This window comes from Osmerus eperlanus, chromosome 7, assembly GCF_963692335.1.
Source record: "Osmerus eperlanus chromosome 7, fOsmEpe2.1, whole genome shotgun sequence".
Lineage (NCBI taxonomy): Eukaryota > Metazoa > Chordata > Actinopteri > Osmeriformes > Osmeridae > Osmerus > Osmerus eperlanus.
Genome location: NC_085024.1, coordinates 13743519 through 13762740, shown reverse-complemented (window position 1 = coordinate 13762740; position 19222 = coordinate 13743519). Strand labels below are relative to the sequence as shown.

At 50.4% G+C, this 19222-nt stretch overlaps 1 protein-coding gene across 2 annotated transcripts in view; it reads left to right on the top strand.

Annotated features, from left to right (window-relative positions):
- plecb (plectin b) overlaps nt 1–19222 on the top strand; it is a 111750-nt gene that overhangs the window by 27853 nt on the left and 64675 nt on the right. The gene's annotated exons all lie outside the window — the stretch shown is intronic.

Below are 19222 nucleotides of genomic sequence, written 5' to 3'. Positions count from 1 at the left end.
AGAGAGAGAGAGAGAGAGAGAGAGAGAGAGAGAGAGAGAGAGAGAGAGAGAGAATGTGCTGACAGAACTGTGTTATTTTCCAGCTGGTCATCCATAATATCTCCACACACAGACACACACACACACCACACACACACACTCAGTCCCTGATTCATTAGAGCAGCGGTCAGGTGTGATTTCTTCCCAGTAGCAGAAACCTGGCTGCTGCAGGCCAGGAGGCCTAGGAGGCAGGGCATGTTTTGGGGGCTAAGGGTGGGGGCACGGTCCTACATGGAGGGAAGGGGAGAGCTGGGAGAGTTTGTGGGGGTAGGCTCTGCTTATTCAGGTTGGGGGGCGGAGAAACAAAGACAGGAAAGAGACTGCGGGGGGACTTTAGAAGACTCCGGAAATTGAAATTGCTTTTATGGAATCTGCAGATTGTGAGATGAAAGAAGAGATGAACGTTGTTTACACTGTTATGGTTTACCCTGCTGCCTATTGGACCAATGTGGTGTGTGTGTGTGTGTGTGTGTGTGTGTAAGAGAGAGAGAGTGTGAGTTTTCTGTTTCCTCTCCCCAGTCTAATATCTGTGACTCTCAGAATGCCCCACAGGGACTGTTTTGATTTTCCCAGGGACACCGCAAGAACAGTTTCTGACCCCTGACAGAGCTGAGGCTGCACTCTGAGGCTGTCAGAGGCTGACATTCAGTGAGTCAATCAGCCAGGCAGCCAGTCAGCCAGGCAGCCAGTCAGTCAGCCAGCCCCCCCACACTGATGAGTCATACTGCTCCAGCAATCTCCATGTCCAATCTTAGGACTTCCATGGGCTGGACCTGATACTAATCTGACTGTGACTCTGCTGGGAGATGGACCTGGGGAGGGGTGCGGCCTGGGAGATGGCCCTGGGGGAGGGGCGTGGCCTGGGAGCGTGTCTGCTGTCGTCTCTGCAGCTCCATTGTCTTCTGGGAATGTTTCTATCCTGGTACATCAGGGATCTCCCATCCGCTGGTCAGTTCTTCCAGATTCCGTCATGTGGGAATCCCATCAAACTCCTTGGACTTTGTCCAGTGTGTGTGTGTGTGTGTGTGTGTGTGTTCAATTGTTCCTAAATGGAATAACCCCGTGTCGTCCTGTCCCTGTATGACATCAATCGTTCCTCTCCACTGTGTCATCAGTAGCCTTCAGCCCATCCACTATCTCCAGAAATAGGCGGATATTCTGCATCCCGTCCTCACTTTACGGGACGGTACAGTACTGTGAAAGAGCCATTGTCTCTGTGACAGCATTCTTTCGGCGTCAGCACTGCATTCCTGAGGTCTCACGCCGTTCCCTCGTAAACCCCCTCCTCTCCGCCCGCGGGACAGGATGGCGTTCCTGTGACACGGCTGTCATTGACAGGAAGTGCATCACGAGGAACTTCCTGTTTCTGTTGTCGGGCTATTCCCGGTGATAGTGGGACTCTGGGGAGAAGCCTGGAGGGAGGAACACACACCCACACACTCAAATATGCACACACAAACATGCACGCACACACATGCACAAACACACACATGCACACACACCCACTCAAACGTGCACACACAGACATGCATACACAAACATACACACACAAAAGCAGTATTTGAAAAGGCACTATCTTTTGGGATTACTTCATCACAATGGAAATGATATCAAAGGGGCTTAACCAGCTTTTGTGTCCAGGTGTGCTTGTATGTGTGTGAGTGTACGTGTACTGAAGCTAGCATGCACTCAGTGCTACTTGTTAATCATTACAGTAACAGCTCTCATTCCCACAGTCCGCACCTGCTCAACACTGATACTCTGTACTCCAACTGTACTCCCATTCTGTGGAGCCACACAGCGTGGCGTGGCGTGAGTGAAGGAGAGAGAGAGAATGTAAGGGAGGAAGGCCAGGCTGCAACAAAAAACGACCCAAACAAAGAGAAAGAGAAAGAACGAGAGACAGAGAGAGAAAGAGAGAGAGAAAGAGCTTGAGGTGATAACAACTGGTTAACTGATTCAGAAGTCTCCTTGCATTGGGTCCGAAGGTCTCTCCTGCACAGCACTATGACCTCATACTACTCCACCAAAGGTAAGCCGGACAAGGCCAGACTAGCTCGAGCAAGACCAGGCCAGACATGGCCCGGCTAGTTAGGCCTGGCCTGGCTACACCAGACCAGAACATTGTTTTGTTGTGGTTTTCGGTTAACTGGATACCAATGGGGTGTAGCGTGCAGAAAGGAGAAAGCATTGAAAACAAGGTAAAGGAAAACAGGTGGATAGAGGAGGAGGGGAGGAGGGTGAGAGAGAGGGAGGGAGGGAAGGAGGAGGGAAGAGAGAAGCAGAACGCGAACCAAAACACACCGTACCGGAGCCTAACTCTCAACAGGTGTGGAAGGTCTGTCTGCCTCCCTTATGCCTGTCTCTCAGTTAGTTTGACTGTAAGACGGTCTGTCTGTCTATCTATCTGCCTGTCTGTCTGTCTGTCTTGCTTTTCTTTGTGAGAGACTGAAGGATGTGCTGTTATTGCTGAGCTAATTGCTGTTTGCTTACTCTGAGAAATGTCTTGTCCAGAAGAATAGATCTTTGATGTCATATTGCATGAACAAGCAGAACTCTGTCCTTCTCTCACTCTCACACACACACACACACACACGCACACACACACACACACACACACACACACACACACACACACACACACAAACGCTCTAAAGATCTACATAATGTAGGCCCAATCGTCAGCAAAAAGATTGTCTTCTCAAACTAGAGCAGACAACCTGTCCTTTTTCTGTTTGTGTTCTCTGGCCCCCCCTACTGGTCCATCCTGGTGTCAAAGACACTTCGTCCCATTTTGAACATCCAGTCACCAGCTTCATACGGAGTCTGTCAGGGTGTGACATGCCTGTTCTCGACAGTAAATAATGTACACCGCACAGATGTTCCTAATACAGTCAGCTTTCACACATCAAAGTCATTGTCACACGTAACACCTCACCATGCGCGTGTGACCGTACACCCAGATGTCTCTGCGGTGCAACATACCTGACTGTATATCTGCCACTTTACACACACACACGCACACACACGCACACACATACACACACACACACGTCTGCGAGCGGCTTGGCTGAGATGCAGCTGCTCGATGTTCGTCCAGGAAATGTTCCTATTCTGGAATGTTCCACGCGGGTAGGAGAGCTGCTGAAGGCAGAGAAGATTTAATGTCGCTCACAGCACGAATCACTGTTAAAGCACGGCTACATTCTACGTAGAAACTACATACAGCCATATAGAATCTAGGTTCTAGTATCTGGATACTAGACCCATCTATACCAGTCTTTATTCTAGGGCCATCTAGACCAGTCTACATTGTGAACACATATAACCCAGATTGATAGATCTTATACTACGTCCGTACTAGAATATTCTGTCTGTTGACCCAGGAAATCCTTTGCATCCTAACATCTGATCTGCTGTAGAGGTAGTAAACCCACACATGAAACCACAGCTATTTTAAACGGGCTCCTTTTTTAGATGCTGACGTTTTGAAGCCCCTGGCCCTCCCAAGGTCCAGGGCTATGATGGCAGTGATGATTTAAAACAGTGTAGGTTACACTTCTGACAAACTCTCAGGTCGTCATGGGTGGACAACACATATCCGCAGGCCATCGTTGGTGGGCAACACATAGTTGTAGCGGGAAGGCTGGGCGGGGCAGGCGGGGTGATGTTCTTGTGGCGCACAGCGTGTCACATGTGGTAGTCGGAGACGTCGGCCGGCCTGATTTGTGTCCGTCGTCATTAACAGCAGGGTAGATAAGTATCAGGGAACATTCTAGATCATTACAGAAGGGTATATCATCTGCTAGGATGATGTGTCTCTTTTTGGTCGATGATACATGCTGGGAAGGTAGACGTGTTTGTGGCCAATTGACAGCTTAACGGCTGTGCAGCATGTTGCTCTGTGAAGTGGTCAGAAGATGGTGCTGTTGGCAAGTGAACCAAAGTTGACTGAGGAAAGAGAGTTTGTCTGTGCTGTCATTTTGACCAGATATGAATGTAAACATAAACACATCCTTTCTGTATCTGCTCTGTCAGTATGGGGTCTCTCCCTCTATAATATCTAAACATTTGAAATGTTCATGTCACAAAGGTATTGGACGTTGAGTCAATGTCTCACTCATGATTGGTCAAACAGAAGGCGGTAACACCATTTCACGGGTAACAGGGGGGATCATTGATTTGTTCCCCTGCCGACCAGCCAAAGCCAGGTTTTCTACCTCAATACCAATCCTTGGTCAAAACACAGCTTGGTTTCTGGCATGCGCTACAAATCCAGAAGTGGGGGAGTCAAGTCAGGTGGCTGAGCGGTTAGGGAATCAGGGTAGTAATCAGAAGGTTGCTGGTTCAATCCCCAGCTCTGCCAAATGACGTTGTGTCCTTGGGCAAGGCACTTCACCCTACTTGCCTTGGGGGGAATGTCCCTGTACTTACTGTAAGTTGCTCTGGATAAGAGCGTCTACTAAATGTAAATGTAAACATACTGTACGTGATGTTTTACCCCACTGGAATGGTGACCAAATCTAACGCCTGTTTTATTATCTCTCTCTCTGTCTCTTCCAGGTGAGTTCTTCATCATCATCCTCCTCTTCCTCCTGTTCAGAAAGTCTCCCGTAATCGGCTGTCCTCTGGCCCTGTATAAGTACTCCAGCCACATTACCTAAACTGCATTCCCACCACACAGAGTGATTGTACAGTACATTATCATGACGTGTTTAGAACCTCAGGTAAACATACCGATCAAGGTGCATAGCTTCTCAGGATGCTAAGAGGATCAGTAGGATTGTTCTCTGGCAGGTTTTGATCTAAGAGCTCATTTATATAGTTGGCACCTGTTTGGGTTTGCGTGTGTGTGGATGTGAGAGAGAGAGGGGAACCAGGAAGTTTTGCGTGTGTGTGTGTGTGGTGGAATGTTTGTCTTTTGAAAGGAATTTATCCTTGGGAAATCTTTCACTGATGTGTCAGTCTTATTTCACATACACACGCACACACACATACTGTACACCCTGTAAACGCACACACACATCCACTGAGGGGGTTGGCTGAGACCTGTCCCTTTATACTACCGCAAACATCTTCACTCTTTCTGGAATGTTCCACACCCTGTTCACCTGAAGGGTGGGGGAGGTAGGGTTGTTGCTGTCACACCTGGGTGAAGCCTGGTTTATGACAGTGCGAGTTAGAGGTTAGGTCGTACCCCACCTCTGCGACCAAGCATGTCATGCCTCGGTGACCGTGACTTAGCCTTGATTCATCACAGGTGTCAACTAGTCAGGTTCTGAAGACAAGAAAGGCAACTTTGTCTTTGGCTGAATGCTTTGAGCAGGACAGGAACGCACTCTGTATGTGAACGCACGCTGTATGTGAAGGCACGCTGTATGGGAGTGTGTGTGTGCGGGCAGAAGGCTCGACGCGGCGCAGGAATGCTAGCACGCGGCCTCCCACCAGGAGAGGTGTTGTCCGAGGTGGGTGAGGCACTGGAAATGAAGATGTGGCTCTCTGGACGTGGGTGGAGCACGCAGGCAGGTTGTGAAAGACCACAGGTGACGACTGTGCTGCCTGGTTTACAGGTGTGACATGTCTGCAGTCAGGCAAACGTCAGGGAGTCTGTTTGTGCTTGCCGTAGGTGTGTGTTGTGGGTGTGTGTACAAGGTGTGTGTACGAAGTGTGTGTACCAAGTGTGTATTTTCACTGCGTGTGCTGCCGTCGCTTCCTTCTTTGAAAGAGGGTGTCCAGTGGCTCTCTCTTTTCACCGCCGTGGGGCTGCAGTTCATCACCCGGCGCCTGGACACGCCCTTACACCGAACCTTTGTCATAGGGGACTGTGAAAACTCCACCGCCCGCTTCACTGCACCGCCTGCTTCTGAGGGCGCTCCAGTAACCTTCGAATGGTACAGAGAGATAGTGCGTCAACCCAGCGCACACACACACACACACATGTAGTACACACGCACAGACTAGCTAGTCGACTATGTATTGAGTTTACCCCTATGTTAGATTGAATGCATACGTACCATTTCAACACCACACACCATCCCTCAGTGGGGTTACCTCTCCACAGCTGGACGCCTCCTAAAACAAGCTGCTCACTGGGGCTGGAGGAGAGATAGTTTACCTCCGGCCTCAGATCTCCAAGGAGCTGCAAATTCTTCTCATAAATCAATGAGTGTCAGGGGAGTAACCTAATAGGCCGTTAACCTCCCTGCTCCCACCCTGCACCCGCCTTCCAGGGGCTCAACAAACTGTCGAAGACAGAGTCAGTTCAAACTATGTACTATACTATACTGGACTGTTCAGTAGATATTAGCACTCTGATACTTTGTACCATACATAAATACATTTGACACTCTTTACTATTATACACATATAGAGTCAGACTGGTGCTGATGAGTATCAGTGTGTGTGTGTGTGTGTGTGTGTGTGTGTGTGTGTGTGTGTGTGTGTGTGTGGAGTTAAGAACACACTGTCACGGACAAGTCCAAGCTCTTTTATGGCCACAGGGTAATAAAGAGAAGAATGTGTTCCCTGCATTGTTCCCTGAGCAGGACCGGACCTGGCTGGGTTTCTGACTGGGCTGTGTTCTGTCCCCCCCCCCCCCCCCCCCACTCACTGCCTGTGTGTGTGTGTGTGTGTGTGTGTTTGTTTGTGTAAGGAAAACAGGATGAGGAGGATATGGAGAGAGCAGGGCTTTTCTGCTGCTAAGACAACAGACCAAAGAGGAGTCATGTCACCACTGACCTCATCAGGAACTTTGTTTTGACCGAGGGTTCCGTGAAATGACACTGAGACAGGAAAACTGTCACCTTCCTGTTGCCACAGGAGACACTTGTACTAGGATGGATATAGGACTGTTCAAGAAATACTAGTACTAAACTACATGCTACATGCATATGGTTTCATCATAATCATTATTTCTGCTCTCTGCCGCACCCCTCCATCCTTGCACCAGTGAAGCCCCGTCGGGCTTGGGGAGCCTGGGCGTGGTGGGCTGTGTCCCAGCCCGGAGACTCTGGAGCTGGGCCAGACGCCGATGTCTCTGAGGTGTCTCTTGGTAAAGAACCGGGGCGTTAGCAATCTGGATCAAAGTTCACTGGGTTACGACGGCTATCTACGCACGCAGTGGAGGCCGTGCACTCAGCCCTATCCAGACACCCTCTCCTGTGGTACACAAGGTTCTTACTGGGGGTGTTGGACATGAAGGGGCCTGCAAGGGAATGTTTCTGTGTTGATTATTATAGAATTATAGATGTGATATGTTATTATGGGGATGGGGGGGGGGGGGGTATACCTTGTAAGTGTGTTTGAGACCCAGTGTGTGATACCCAGTGTGTGTGTACATACGATATAGTATATACTGTATTTGTATTCGTCCAACTGCTGGAACACTGCTTTCTGGGAAATCCTCTCTCTCTCGTGCAGCTCGCCATGCGGTCTGGAGATGTATACCTTTCTGTGAGGGACGTTGAGACGTGCACCCTGCTCTCCTCACCTCCCTTCTCTCTCTCTCCCTCTCTCCGATCACTCCGTCTCTCCTCGCCCACATTCCCCCGCATGTGCCCCCCGAGAACAGAAGGAGCTGTTTATTTCTCCTCCTCCCAGAACCGACACAGGACACATTGGAACTGGACGGCCTTACAGCGGAATGACTCACGCACACTTCCTGCCTCTTGCCTCGTGGCTTTCATTGGCCCTGTCAGTCACTGCCCCGTTGCCTTTGTCTCTGCCTGCCTGCCTCCGCCGCTGCCCACAGACTGCCTCTGGCTCTTCCCCTGTTAGCGACTCTCTGCCTCTGCCTTTGCCTCTACCTAACTCTGCCTCACTTGGACAGTCATGCAGACATTCTGAACGGTTGCGGGTGGCAAAGTCTTCAACAGAGAGGCCTTTTTAGCAGGTTGTACTGGTTATGTTGGAATGTTTGTGTTCGTCTATCATTTCCTCCATACCTTTCTGGATCATCGCCATGTAGCATATTACACGCCCCTGAGCAGACTCGCTTCAAGGCTGTGAAAACGTTCGCCCCGCAGGACACACCCTGCCCCTGCCCCGCCGCGTGTCTGGGTCTGGAGGGAGCCCCCTGGTGGCTGGCTGTGGTCACTGACTGCCACATGTGGAGAAGTGTGTATTGTAGCAGAGAGAGGAACAAGCAAACTGGTGACTCAACACCAGTGTTGAGCTGCAGGAGAACAGGGTCTTTATTCCCCGACCATGAACGGCACACCAGTTCCTGCCGGGCTTTGAAGCCAATCTCTGCTTTCAGCTCTGCTCCCCCGTCACTCTCCCGCTCTCCTCCCAGAGGAAAGAATGCGACTGATTCATTCTCTCCAGATGGAGCATGTTTTATGAGAATAATGTGGATAGTAAATCACCATATTGCCATCTGTGTTTGTGTCTCTTTGTGAGGGCTTTCTTTTCCAAACGTGTGCTGTTTGTCAATGTGCGTGGTCTCTTCGACACCCTTTTTGCAGTGTGTGTGTGTGTGTGTGTGTGTGTGTGTGTGTGTGTGTGGGGGGGGGGGGGTTGTGTGTGTATACTCTTTATGAGTCTTGATTGTCGGGATACCTAGCTATAAATACTTCTGATGATCTTCAGGTTGCCATGCCGATCCCTTCCCGTCACGTCCAGAAGGCAGCTAGCAACCGTATCCTGTGTCCGTTTTGTTTCAGACCGAGTTGCCCGTGGCAACATCCACTGTCTTTCAACCGCGGTCGCAGACAGCATCTGCTTGTGTGTGTGCATGGCTCGTATTTACCTGGGTCTTGTCGCCATGGCAACCAGCGGATCCGGTGTGGCCACGCCCCTGTGTGGCAGGGCAGGGGCTGAGTCACTGCACAAACATTCCTCATGGTTTTACAGTTGTGTTTTTTGCCCCTCGAGACTGTGCTCGACGGCGATCATGGGAGCCTGAGAATGAGACATGTTCTCCCCTACCCTCCCCTACCCTGCCCTGCCCTACCCTCCCCTACCCTCCCCTACCCTGCCCTGCCCTGCCCTACCCTGCACTCCCCTTCCCTACTCTACTCTGCACTCCCCCCTACCCTACCCTACCTACTCTCCCCTGCCTCCCTGCCCTCTGCTTTGCCCTATCTGCTCCCTGCCTCTTTGCTTTGTCTTTGCTCTGTGTGTTTGTAACCGGAGTGCCTCGATCACACCAGAACAGCGAAGGGAGGGAGGGAGGAAGCTAGACAGGGAGAGAAGAAAGGAGAGCAGAGAGAGAGAGAGGGAGGGAGGGAGAAAGGCAAAGGAGGGAGAAAGGTAGGCTGAGGGAGAGAGAGAGAGAGAGAGAGAGAGAGAGAGGAGAGAGAGAGAGAGAGAGAGATGAGAGAGAGAGAGAGAGAGAGAGAGAGGACCTGTAGATATAGACATGGGGAGAGTGAGAGGGCCTCTGGATTGTGTTAAGGATTGATGGAGGATTCTGAAGCAAGCATTAACACCTCCCTCCCTACCTCCCTCCCTCCGTCCCTCCATCCCACCCAACCCCTTGTCTACTCATAAAGTCTGGTCCAGCCTGACAGCTCCCCTCTAGAGAGAGAGAGAGAGAGAGAGAGAGAGAGAGAGAGAGAGAGAGAGAGAGAGAGAGAGAGAGAGAGAGAGAGAGAGAGGAGAGAGAGAGAGAGAGAGAGAGAGAGAGAGAGAGAGAGAGAGAGAGAGAGAGAGAGAGAGAGAGAGAGAGAGAGAGAGAGAGAGAGAGAGAGAGAGAGAGAGAGAGAGAGAGAGAGAGCCAAGGAGGAAGGGATGAGGGAGGCAAGGAGGAAGGGAGGGACAGAGGGAGGGAAGCAAGGAGAGGGAGAAATAAGAGCCCATCTCTGGGTGGCGCCAGTGTCCTGGCCCCAGTTGGCTGGCACACCTTGATCTGGCACTCCCCGTCCTCCATTTTACAATCCCTCTGCTGACCCTCCTCCATTTTGTCTCTTACAGCGGGGAGGTCCAGGTGGAGGCAAGGTTGTTGCGCTAACCGATTGGCCGGCTGACTGACTGACTTACCGACTGGTTAACTCACTTACTGACTGACTGGTTGATTGGCTGACTCACAAAGAAAAAACATGATCAAAATCAAATCCCCGAATGACTGTTGTTGAGGGATGTAGTGAGACAAAAATAGTTTCTAATCCGCATTAGAGCACTGAGACATGATAGAGCGCTTTGACAGAGTCATTAGCCAAACTTCAGAAGAGGAATTGACTTTGGACCAACTTCTTTGAGAGTTTGGACAGGTTTAACACCCTAGGCGACATTTGAAAACAAGGTAGTGTCTAGTCAGCTGATATCGTGACATCTTAATCCTTAAGAGTGAAATGTAATCTGCCTGCAGGCTTTTTCACAGAACCTCACTGTTTTTCTTATTATGTGCTACTAATCTCAGGCCTCATCTCAGTACATAAATCCTATTTAATAGCTGTGACCAGCATAGCTCGCTCTGTTGATTGGTTGGTTGGTCCACAAAAAACCTAAATGATCAAAGCAAATGCGAATTTGGCTTGTTTTGAAAGCACATTTCAAAACAAGTGTAAACCAAAGTACTGTACAATAAAATCAGTCACTTAAACATAACAAACAAGCAACACAAGGCTTTATACACATGACAAGTCAACTGATCGTAATGGTGCTGCATTTACGCATATTCATAGGCCAGTCTCAACGGGCGATTAAGGAGGGGGGGGTTCCTCATTGACACACAGGAGACGACTCCGGCTCTGACGAGGAGGGCATGTGAGGCGAAGTTGGAGGCTCTCTCTCTACCTTGGCTCTCTCAGCTTTATAGCAGCCCTTCCACTGGGAGCGCGACTCAATGGTTTCGCTCAAATAGCCTCTAAAAGACCTAATTGCTTTCCATAAACCAGGTTCCAGAGAGAAGAGGGGCCTGGCGTTCATGGTCCAAAGGCTGAACTGGGACACTGTGTCAGTAGTTTTTCTGGACCGGGCTGGATATTAAAGGCGGGAAGCCAGGGTCTCTCCTTTCTGCTTGGTCCACTTTTGAAGTTCTCTCTCCCTGTCTCCTTCTCACCATGGTGATGCCCACCCTTCGTCCATCCATCAGGGCGGAGGGTTTTGAGGCCTGTTGGACAAGGGCCCCAGTGTGTTTGCCTTTGCCGAACATTGTGTGGGTGCTCTTAGACGTATGGGGCCCTTGGAAGGGGAGAGAGGGAAAGATGGGAGGAGGGAGGGATGCAGGGATGGCCTACTAGGAGACAATGTCAGCGAGGAAAGACAGGACAGGGAGCAAGGGAGCGAGCGGTAGACGTATGGAGGGGCGGGAAGAATTGAAAGAAGGGAGGGAGGGAAATGGGAGGGATGGGGGAGGGAAGGAAGGAAGGAAGGAGGGAGGGAGGGAGGGAGGGAGGAGGACACACACGACACTAAGTCTGTCCAGGCTCAGATTTATATTCTGGATAGTTCTTTGTGTTTTATGGGCACCACATGAAAGGCAGTCCTTGTTCTTCCCCCCCCCCCGCCCCCCTTCTTCTCACACCATCCCCTGCACCTTACTCCCTCCCTCTCCCCCCCCCCCCCCCGTCCTGCCATGTTGATGCGCTCGCCGATAGCTGGGTTACACACGAGAGAGAGAGAGGAGCGCTCCGTGCCGGGTGTTTTGGTGCTGGGAGGGCTAGCTAGCTGGTTGGAATCTGGACCGGTGGATCTGAGGAGAGGTGCAGAGGCGGAGAGCTCGTCGCAGCCACCATGGACGGCCCAGAGACCGAGACCGGAGGGGACCCTCTAGGAGACCGCTTCTGGCGCAGCACGAAGAAAGGTAGGAGTCAGGCGGAGGGACGAGACGCGTTGGGGAGGAGAAGGGGGATGGAGAGAGGGGGGTCAAATCAAATTTCAAATCAAATAAAATCAAATGTATTTGTATAGCCCTTTTTACACGCAAGCATGTCACAGAGGGCTTCACATATGCCCATAGAACTGCCCTCAACCAACCTAAACCCTCAAGGAAGACAAGGAAAAACTCCCAAAAAACTCAACAGGAGAAAAAAATGGAAGAAACCTTGGAGGAGCAATTCAGAGAGGGATCCCCTCCTCCAGAGACGGTTTGGTGAGAGAGGGGGTGGAGAGGGAGGGGAGGTGGAGAGCGCAGAGGGAGGCCCTGCTCCTAAGTGGAGCAGGTGGATGTCCAGAAGAGGGCGGGGTCAGAACCCTTTCCTCGTCCTCCATCGTGGAAGGGAGGATGAATGTGTGCTGACCACGCCTCTTCCTTCAACCTCTACACTCACCACTCACGGTGACCCTGACTGGTTTATTGATTATACCCTGATCGTGGTTGGTTTACAGCTTCATCAATCGGTTTGCTTATACCAACGGCTCCACAGCTCGCTCTGATGGTTGGTCGGTTAGTCGATCTCAAGAAATGTCCCCACCCTTTGGCGCAGACACGTGGTGGTCGCGGCTATCTCAAATTTGAACTATGTGATTGATTGAAGTCATTGATCAATCGATCATTTATTTTGACCCTTTACGTTGTAATGTGAGGTGAGCTCCACCTACTGTGCTCTTCCTGGCCCCTCCCCAGAGCCCACCCAAACCCTCTCTCTCTCCCTGGAGCGCCCTCTAGGGGAGAGGGGAAGAGCCTACTGTCGGGCTGACAGCCAGGCGCAGCAATGTCAGCAATACATCTGCATGGCAGAGGACAGTAGAGGAGAGGAGAGGAGGAGGGGAGAGCAGAACAGCGAATGAGAAGGGAGAGAGGAGAGGGGAAGGGAGGGGGTGAGAGGAAAGGAGGAGGGGAGGGAAGAGAAGGAGAGGAGGAGGGGAGGGAAGAGAAGGAGAGGAGGAGGCTGTATCACATTCCCTCCGACCTCAAAGCAGAACTTACTGCTGGAACTTGTTTACGGCACACAAAGAGGTTCTGTGCTCTGTTAGTTAGTGGGCACACTGTAGCAGCATTCTCTCCAGTCTGATCTTCATTATACTGTATATTGTACGCAGACAGAGCTCTACTTATGATATAGTGGACCTCACAGTTAGGTTGGTACCACACACACACACTCTCACACACACACACACACACACACACACACACTCTCACACACACACACACCCACACTCACATACCTACTCTACACATATCTTTATTTTTAAAAGAGAGAAAAAGAGAGAGCAAGAAAAGGAAGTGTGAGGGAGAGCGGGGACACAGAGCTTATTTTGGGTGGATTGAGGGCAAACCTGTGACTTCATGTCTTTCCACTCTGGAAAAGGAGAAGTCCGGGTGATCCGTGACTCACGGACCTCAGAACACAGACAGACTTTTGTCATTTTTTACCTCAAGCGCCACTCCGGCTTATAGGTTTTCCACAAGCATCGGTGCCACTTATGAATTTGATGTCAGCCAACCCTCCTCTCCTCCTCTACGCCTCCTCTCCTCCTCTACGCCTCCTCTCCTCCTCTACGCCTCCTCTCCTTCTCTACGCCTCCTCTCCTCCTCTATGCCTCCTCTCCTCCTCTACACCTCCTCTCCTCCTCTACACCTCCTCTCCTTCTCTACACCTCCTCTCCTCTCCTCCTCTACACCTCCTCTCCTCTTCTACGCCTCCTCTCCTTTTCTACGCCTCCTCTCCTCCTCTACACCTCCTCTCCTCTCCTCCTCTATGCCTCCTCTCCTTTCCTCCACTAGGCCTCCTCTCCTCTCCTCCTCTACACCTCCTCTCCTCCTCTACGCCTCCTCTCCTCCTCTACGCCTCCTCCCCTCTCCTCCACTAGGCCTCCTTTCCTCCCCTACGCCTCCTCTCCTCCTCTACACCTCCTCTCCTCCTCTACACCTCCTCTCCTCCTCTACGCCTCCTCTCCTCCGCTCACAAAGCTTCAGTGCTGATACCACAGGGAGGTCCAGGGACCTCTTGTTCTTGTTAGTAATTATTTTCTCCTTTTTTACAAGGAGTTTACAGGCATGCATTTTTCACAGACGAGGAGAGCAGATATTTAGGTGTATGCACACACCACACACACACCACACACACACATAGAGAGTAAGAGACACACACTCTGGGCTGTCATGCAAAGTTAGGTTTACCCACACAGCAGTTCTGACAACCCCAGCCTTATCCATTGATATTTATGATTCTACATCTGGAGACAGTTCAGGTTGGCTTAGTCAGAAGAACAGCCTCTGGAACGTCAGATTGATTCCAGAACATTCTGGGTTCTATTCCCTGTTCTCCTCACATGACTTCAAGGCCCTTTGTGTTGTTGGTGTAACAATACCACATTCTCTCAGAATCAGTGGGCTTTTTTTAATCCCACTTATTCCAGAACAGTGGTGTTTATTTTTGCTATGCTTTGCACACCTCTATTTATTCTCTCTCTCTCTCTCTCTCTCTCTCTCTCTCTCTCTCTCTCTCTCTCTCTCTCTCTCTCTCTCTCTCTCTCTCTCTCTCTCTCTCTCTCTCCCTTTCTTTCTTTCTTTTCTCTCTCTCTCTCTCTCTCTCTCTCTCTCTCTCTCTCTCTCTCTCTCTCTCTCTCTATTATTTTTCTCTGTCTTTCAGCCACCTCATGAAAACACACTGGCTCTTTGTCCTCTACTCCTCTGTGGTTCATTCTCTTCCTTGGCAGGTCGTTGGTGGTTTACCGGCAGACACTGTACAGGTCGTCCCCCCCCGCCAACCCCCATCTACCCCCCCCCGCCCCTCACCGCCCCTCCAATCATCCATGTTTAATCTGCCTGGCTCATCCTAATGTAGCCCCAGTGTCCGTGCCAGGGGTTAATCTCTGATGCTCTTGAGTCTTGGGGCATTTCAAAGGCTGCCCTCTTGGCTTGCCAAGACGCTAATTGGCACTAGCCTTGGCACTGCCAAGAGGGTCGTACATCAAGGTCACCACAGTTTTCAGATGGGTGAGCCGGTCTCTGGGTGGCACTGTAGCAACTTACCAACTGACAGTACTGGGGTCGCACAGGCACCCTCTGTATTTCGACCCTCTGCCCTTTGACCCTGTGAAAGCTATTTCAATCCCAGATGATCCATTTTACTTTCCTGTCCAGAGGGGAGTCAGAACCTATGTCACATGGCTGTTAGGCCTCTAAAGAGAAACTCACTGCCCCCCACCCCCCCCAACCCTGGGGGTGAGTGAGAGCCTTGGCAGGGGAGGGGGGCGGGAGGGGTTGTTAGACAGGTGTTCCAAAGGCCCCAGTCAGCACCTAGACTGAACCTCACCGACAGCCCAATCCCCACCCCCAGCCCCCCTCCACCCCTCCTTCCTGGCCACCAGCTGCTTAGAGAGCAGGGGGGTTGGGGGGGGGAAGTCAGAAGGGTGAGGTGACAGGTTGTCCCCGGCGGTCAGCTCTTTCTGAAGGAAGGAGGGTGAGGGTTTGGGGAGCGACAGCTGGGCCGTGTCCCCAAACTGAGGGGTCAACCTCCAGACCAGTGCAGCTTCATACCTGGGTCCAACCTCCAGACCAGTGCAGCTTCATACCTGGGTCCAACCTCCAGACCAGTGCAGCTTCATACCTGGGTCCAACCTCCAGACCAGTGCAGCTTCATACCTGGGTCCAACCTCCAGACCAGTGCAGCTTCATACCTGGGTCCAACCTCCAGACCAGTGCAGCTTCATACCTGGGTCCAACCTCCAGACCAGTGCAGCTTCATACCTGGGTCCAACCTCCAGACCAGTGCAGCTTCATACCTGGGTCCAACCTCCAGACCAGTGCAGCTTCATACCTGGGTCCAGCACCATTAGCCTCTGTCCTCCCCGGGGTACGCTTGATTTGTGAACATGATATGAAAGTCAAAGTCGTGGCCCGGGCATTGGACGGGTGCTCCCTTGGTCTTGGTGATTTGCAATGTAAATTGTTTTTGCCTATGGCCTATCATGTCCCTTTCACAGTCTACTGTGTGCACTCTCTTAGCGTGGTATTCAACTCCTGGCATTAAAGTGTGTCTATCTTAATGTTAAGCATGCTAACCCAGAACCCAGGTGTGGAACTGGAATAGCTGAATGATCTTGCTAAGCTAAAGCCTGGTCGTAGGTTGTGGAGCTCCAGCCTCTTTGAAAAACAAACTTATGTGACAACGTTTGTCTTCCACTCATCTCCATGGTCGGGCGGTGGCTTGGGCAGGGTATTGTGGGATACCTTAAGATATATCACCTGTCTATCACTTGTAAATGTGGGTCTGTTAGCAATAAAACACATTCTGGAGCCAGTAGCTGGCTGCTTGTGCAATATATGTAGGTTCATCAGTCATCACATTCCAGCAGAAGACATAACTCTCTGCTCCTGTACCATTAGACAGCTACACTGTAACCCCCCTTCCCCCTACCCCAGGGTGTGTGGATGGGTGTGGATGGGTGTGTGTGTAAGTGTGTGTGTGGCTGTGTGTGTGTGTGTGGGTGGGGAGCAGCAGTAGCATTCCCGCTGTGCTGTCAGTCTGCAGGATGGCTTTAGTCATCATAAAGATGTGAAGACAAGGAGGTCTGAATCCACGACAGAATGAGAGTGTGTTCACGTCCTTTTGTTTCCTGGACAGAACATAAACCATTATGCACTGCGCTCACTTTAAACCTCTTTGGTGTGGTTCCGATGCCCTCTGGCCTCCCTGGAAGTGCCATGCGAGCCTGGAGGTCTGGGATCAAGGAAGGGAGGCACGTGGGCTGGAGTGGCCAGCCACAGAGCCCTGGCCCTGGGCAGCAGGCTGGCAGGCGGACCCCCACACTGGTGTTGACAGGTCTATTCCGGGAATAGAAGTAGTTTGTGTTGAGTATAAGGAGGGGGGGGGGGAGAACTTTTCTCTTAACTCTGTTGATCTCTATATTCATATCTCAATATATCTCTCCAGCTCTGATAATGATCTCTCTCGTCTCTACTTATCTGGAGAGACACAACGACAGTTTAATCCCAAAAATGGAACCGCCCCTCACCCCTCCCCTTACGAAGTAGGTATCTGTTTTGGGACCTCTTAACAGGCTGGCCATCTACTATATTTCTGACCACTTCATTGGCCGATGACAGTCACTGTTAAGGCAGTGCACTAAAACAGTTGTCTGTAAATATTAATAACCCTTTAGGGCTACAAATCAAGGTATAGTCCAAGCAAGGGTATTGTTGGAGCAATAGTGGACCTTTCATTTAGGTCAGAGGTCATGTTGAAGAGTAAAAATGTACCACGAGTCTGGTTCTTCAACAGACCATCGAGCCTGCTGGCTGGGCAGCTTGATGTTGTGGGGCACAAGACTGAATGATACAGACTACCTTGAATGAGCATAGCTGGCCCATTAGAAGTAGTGCAGGGGTGATGGGTGCCACAGGCTTGAAGCACAGATGTGTTTAGTTGGCAGCGTATTTACCTTGTAAGCTCCCAAGGGTGCCTGTTAGAGAGGGTTGGGCGTGCTGATGAATGCTTTGGTTCTTTGGAAAAAAGTTGTGCAAATGTATCTGTGGTGCTGGTTGGTGATAGTCTTCATTAGAAATATGTGATTAATTACAGCGGTTTCATTGTGATAAGAATCTTTCTCAAGAATGTAAGACACACACAGGCACGAACACACACACACGTGTCTTTCATAACCGTGTGGAATGTGTTTTCACTGCAAACCCCGAAGAATTCCTCTTCCTTCATTGATAGCGGTCGTCAGATAGTCTTGTGAAAGACCTGAGCGCTGTGAGGACTTGTTAGAGTTCAGGGGTTACAGCCCATCTCCTGAAGAACCTGACGGACTGATGAGATCCTGCTGGAGATTACAGGTCATGAGCCTCTAGTGGCCCATCTGGTTGTGGCCTCCCAGACACCAGGCCTCGGGGCCACATCCTTATTTGAAAGTGTTTGAAAAACAGGAGTGTTCTGAGAGAAGGCATCTTGTCCCTGACTCGATATGTAAACACAGCAGGGAGGTTTACAGTGGCAGCGAACACCACGGCTTGTCTTTCTCCAAGTCTCCCTGGGCCCGATCAGGGATTTACGACAGAGTAATGTAATACATAAAACGGTGCAGTTAATAATAATATGCCCCTTGGTCTAATTACATGGAGCTATTTTAATGAGCTGTCTATGGTCTAACCAATAGGTGAATGCTATAATTATGTCAGGTGATTACATGGAGCAAGCTGGTTGGCTGGCTGGTTAGGTTCTAAGAAAGGTACAAGGAACTAAAAAGGGTTTCTGAATCACTGTGTCTTCCCACAATAATAAACCAATCATCCTTTACTTTAGGGAGCCTCAAGGTAGCACCTATTTTCCTAAGATTGTATAGTTTGGCTGAGAGTGCAGTGCTGTTGCAGACAGCTGTGTGCTGAGCGACATGGTGACCAGCTGTCCTGCACACATATATCTAGCCCGGGGAGTGCCTCTCTGAAAGGCGATATTTGACTTTCTCAGAACTTGATGTCTTGTGTATGACTGTTGCCATGGCAAATAAAAGGAAACATTTCTCTGGTGTCTGGAGGTAAAGGACTCTGTGGCTTGGTGTTGGTATGCGTCTCTACATAGCTTCCTAGTGTTGCACAAGACACCTCTCCCTCCTGTGTCTTCTGATATATTTGCCTTCTAAACAGGTCTTTTTAATAGAATTAACTTCCTTCTCCACCCTGCTTACCCTTTGGCTCTTAATTTGGCTCTCTCTCAAGCATACACACACACACACACACATACACACACACACACACACACACACACACACTGGAGTCTCTGACACACAGAGAGATGAGACAGGGACAGATGCATGGCAGAGAAAGAGAGAGCGAGAGAGAGCGTGATCTACGGGGATAGAAAGCTGATATCATGTTCCTGAGCAGTTTAAAGGTTAGCTCTAATGCACAGGTCTTTATATAGTCCTGTCAGAGTGAAACTGAGTTCCCTGGCTAAAACCAGGCAGCATGTTGCCCTAGTCTGTTGTCTGAATGAGGGACATTAGCAGAGGTTCTTACAGCATGTTGCATCACATTAATGTCTGGCTGGGCTGTAACTGGGGCTCTGGTTCAGGCTTTGGAACTGGGTCTGGCTCTGGGCTGACCGAGAAAGGAGCTGAGCTTTGGGCCCTGAATGGAGCTGAACAGCAGTAAACTCATGTTCTATTGTTAAAATTAGGAAATGCCTCATCATAAAACATCTTTATCCTGAGGCTGCTCAAGGTCTGACTCATTTTGACAACCAAAGACACAACGTTTTGCAAGTAGACCAAATAAACACAATATTCCAGAACGACCACCAGTGTTCACCAGTGTTCATCACCATTATTAAAGTGATTTTAATTTCATGGGATA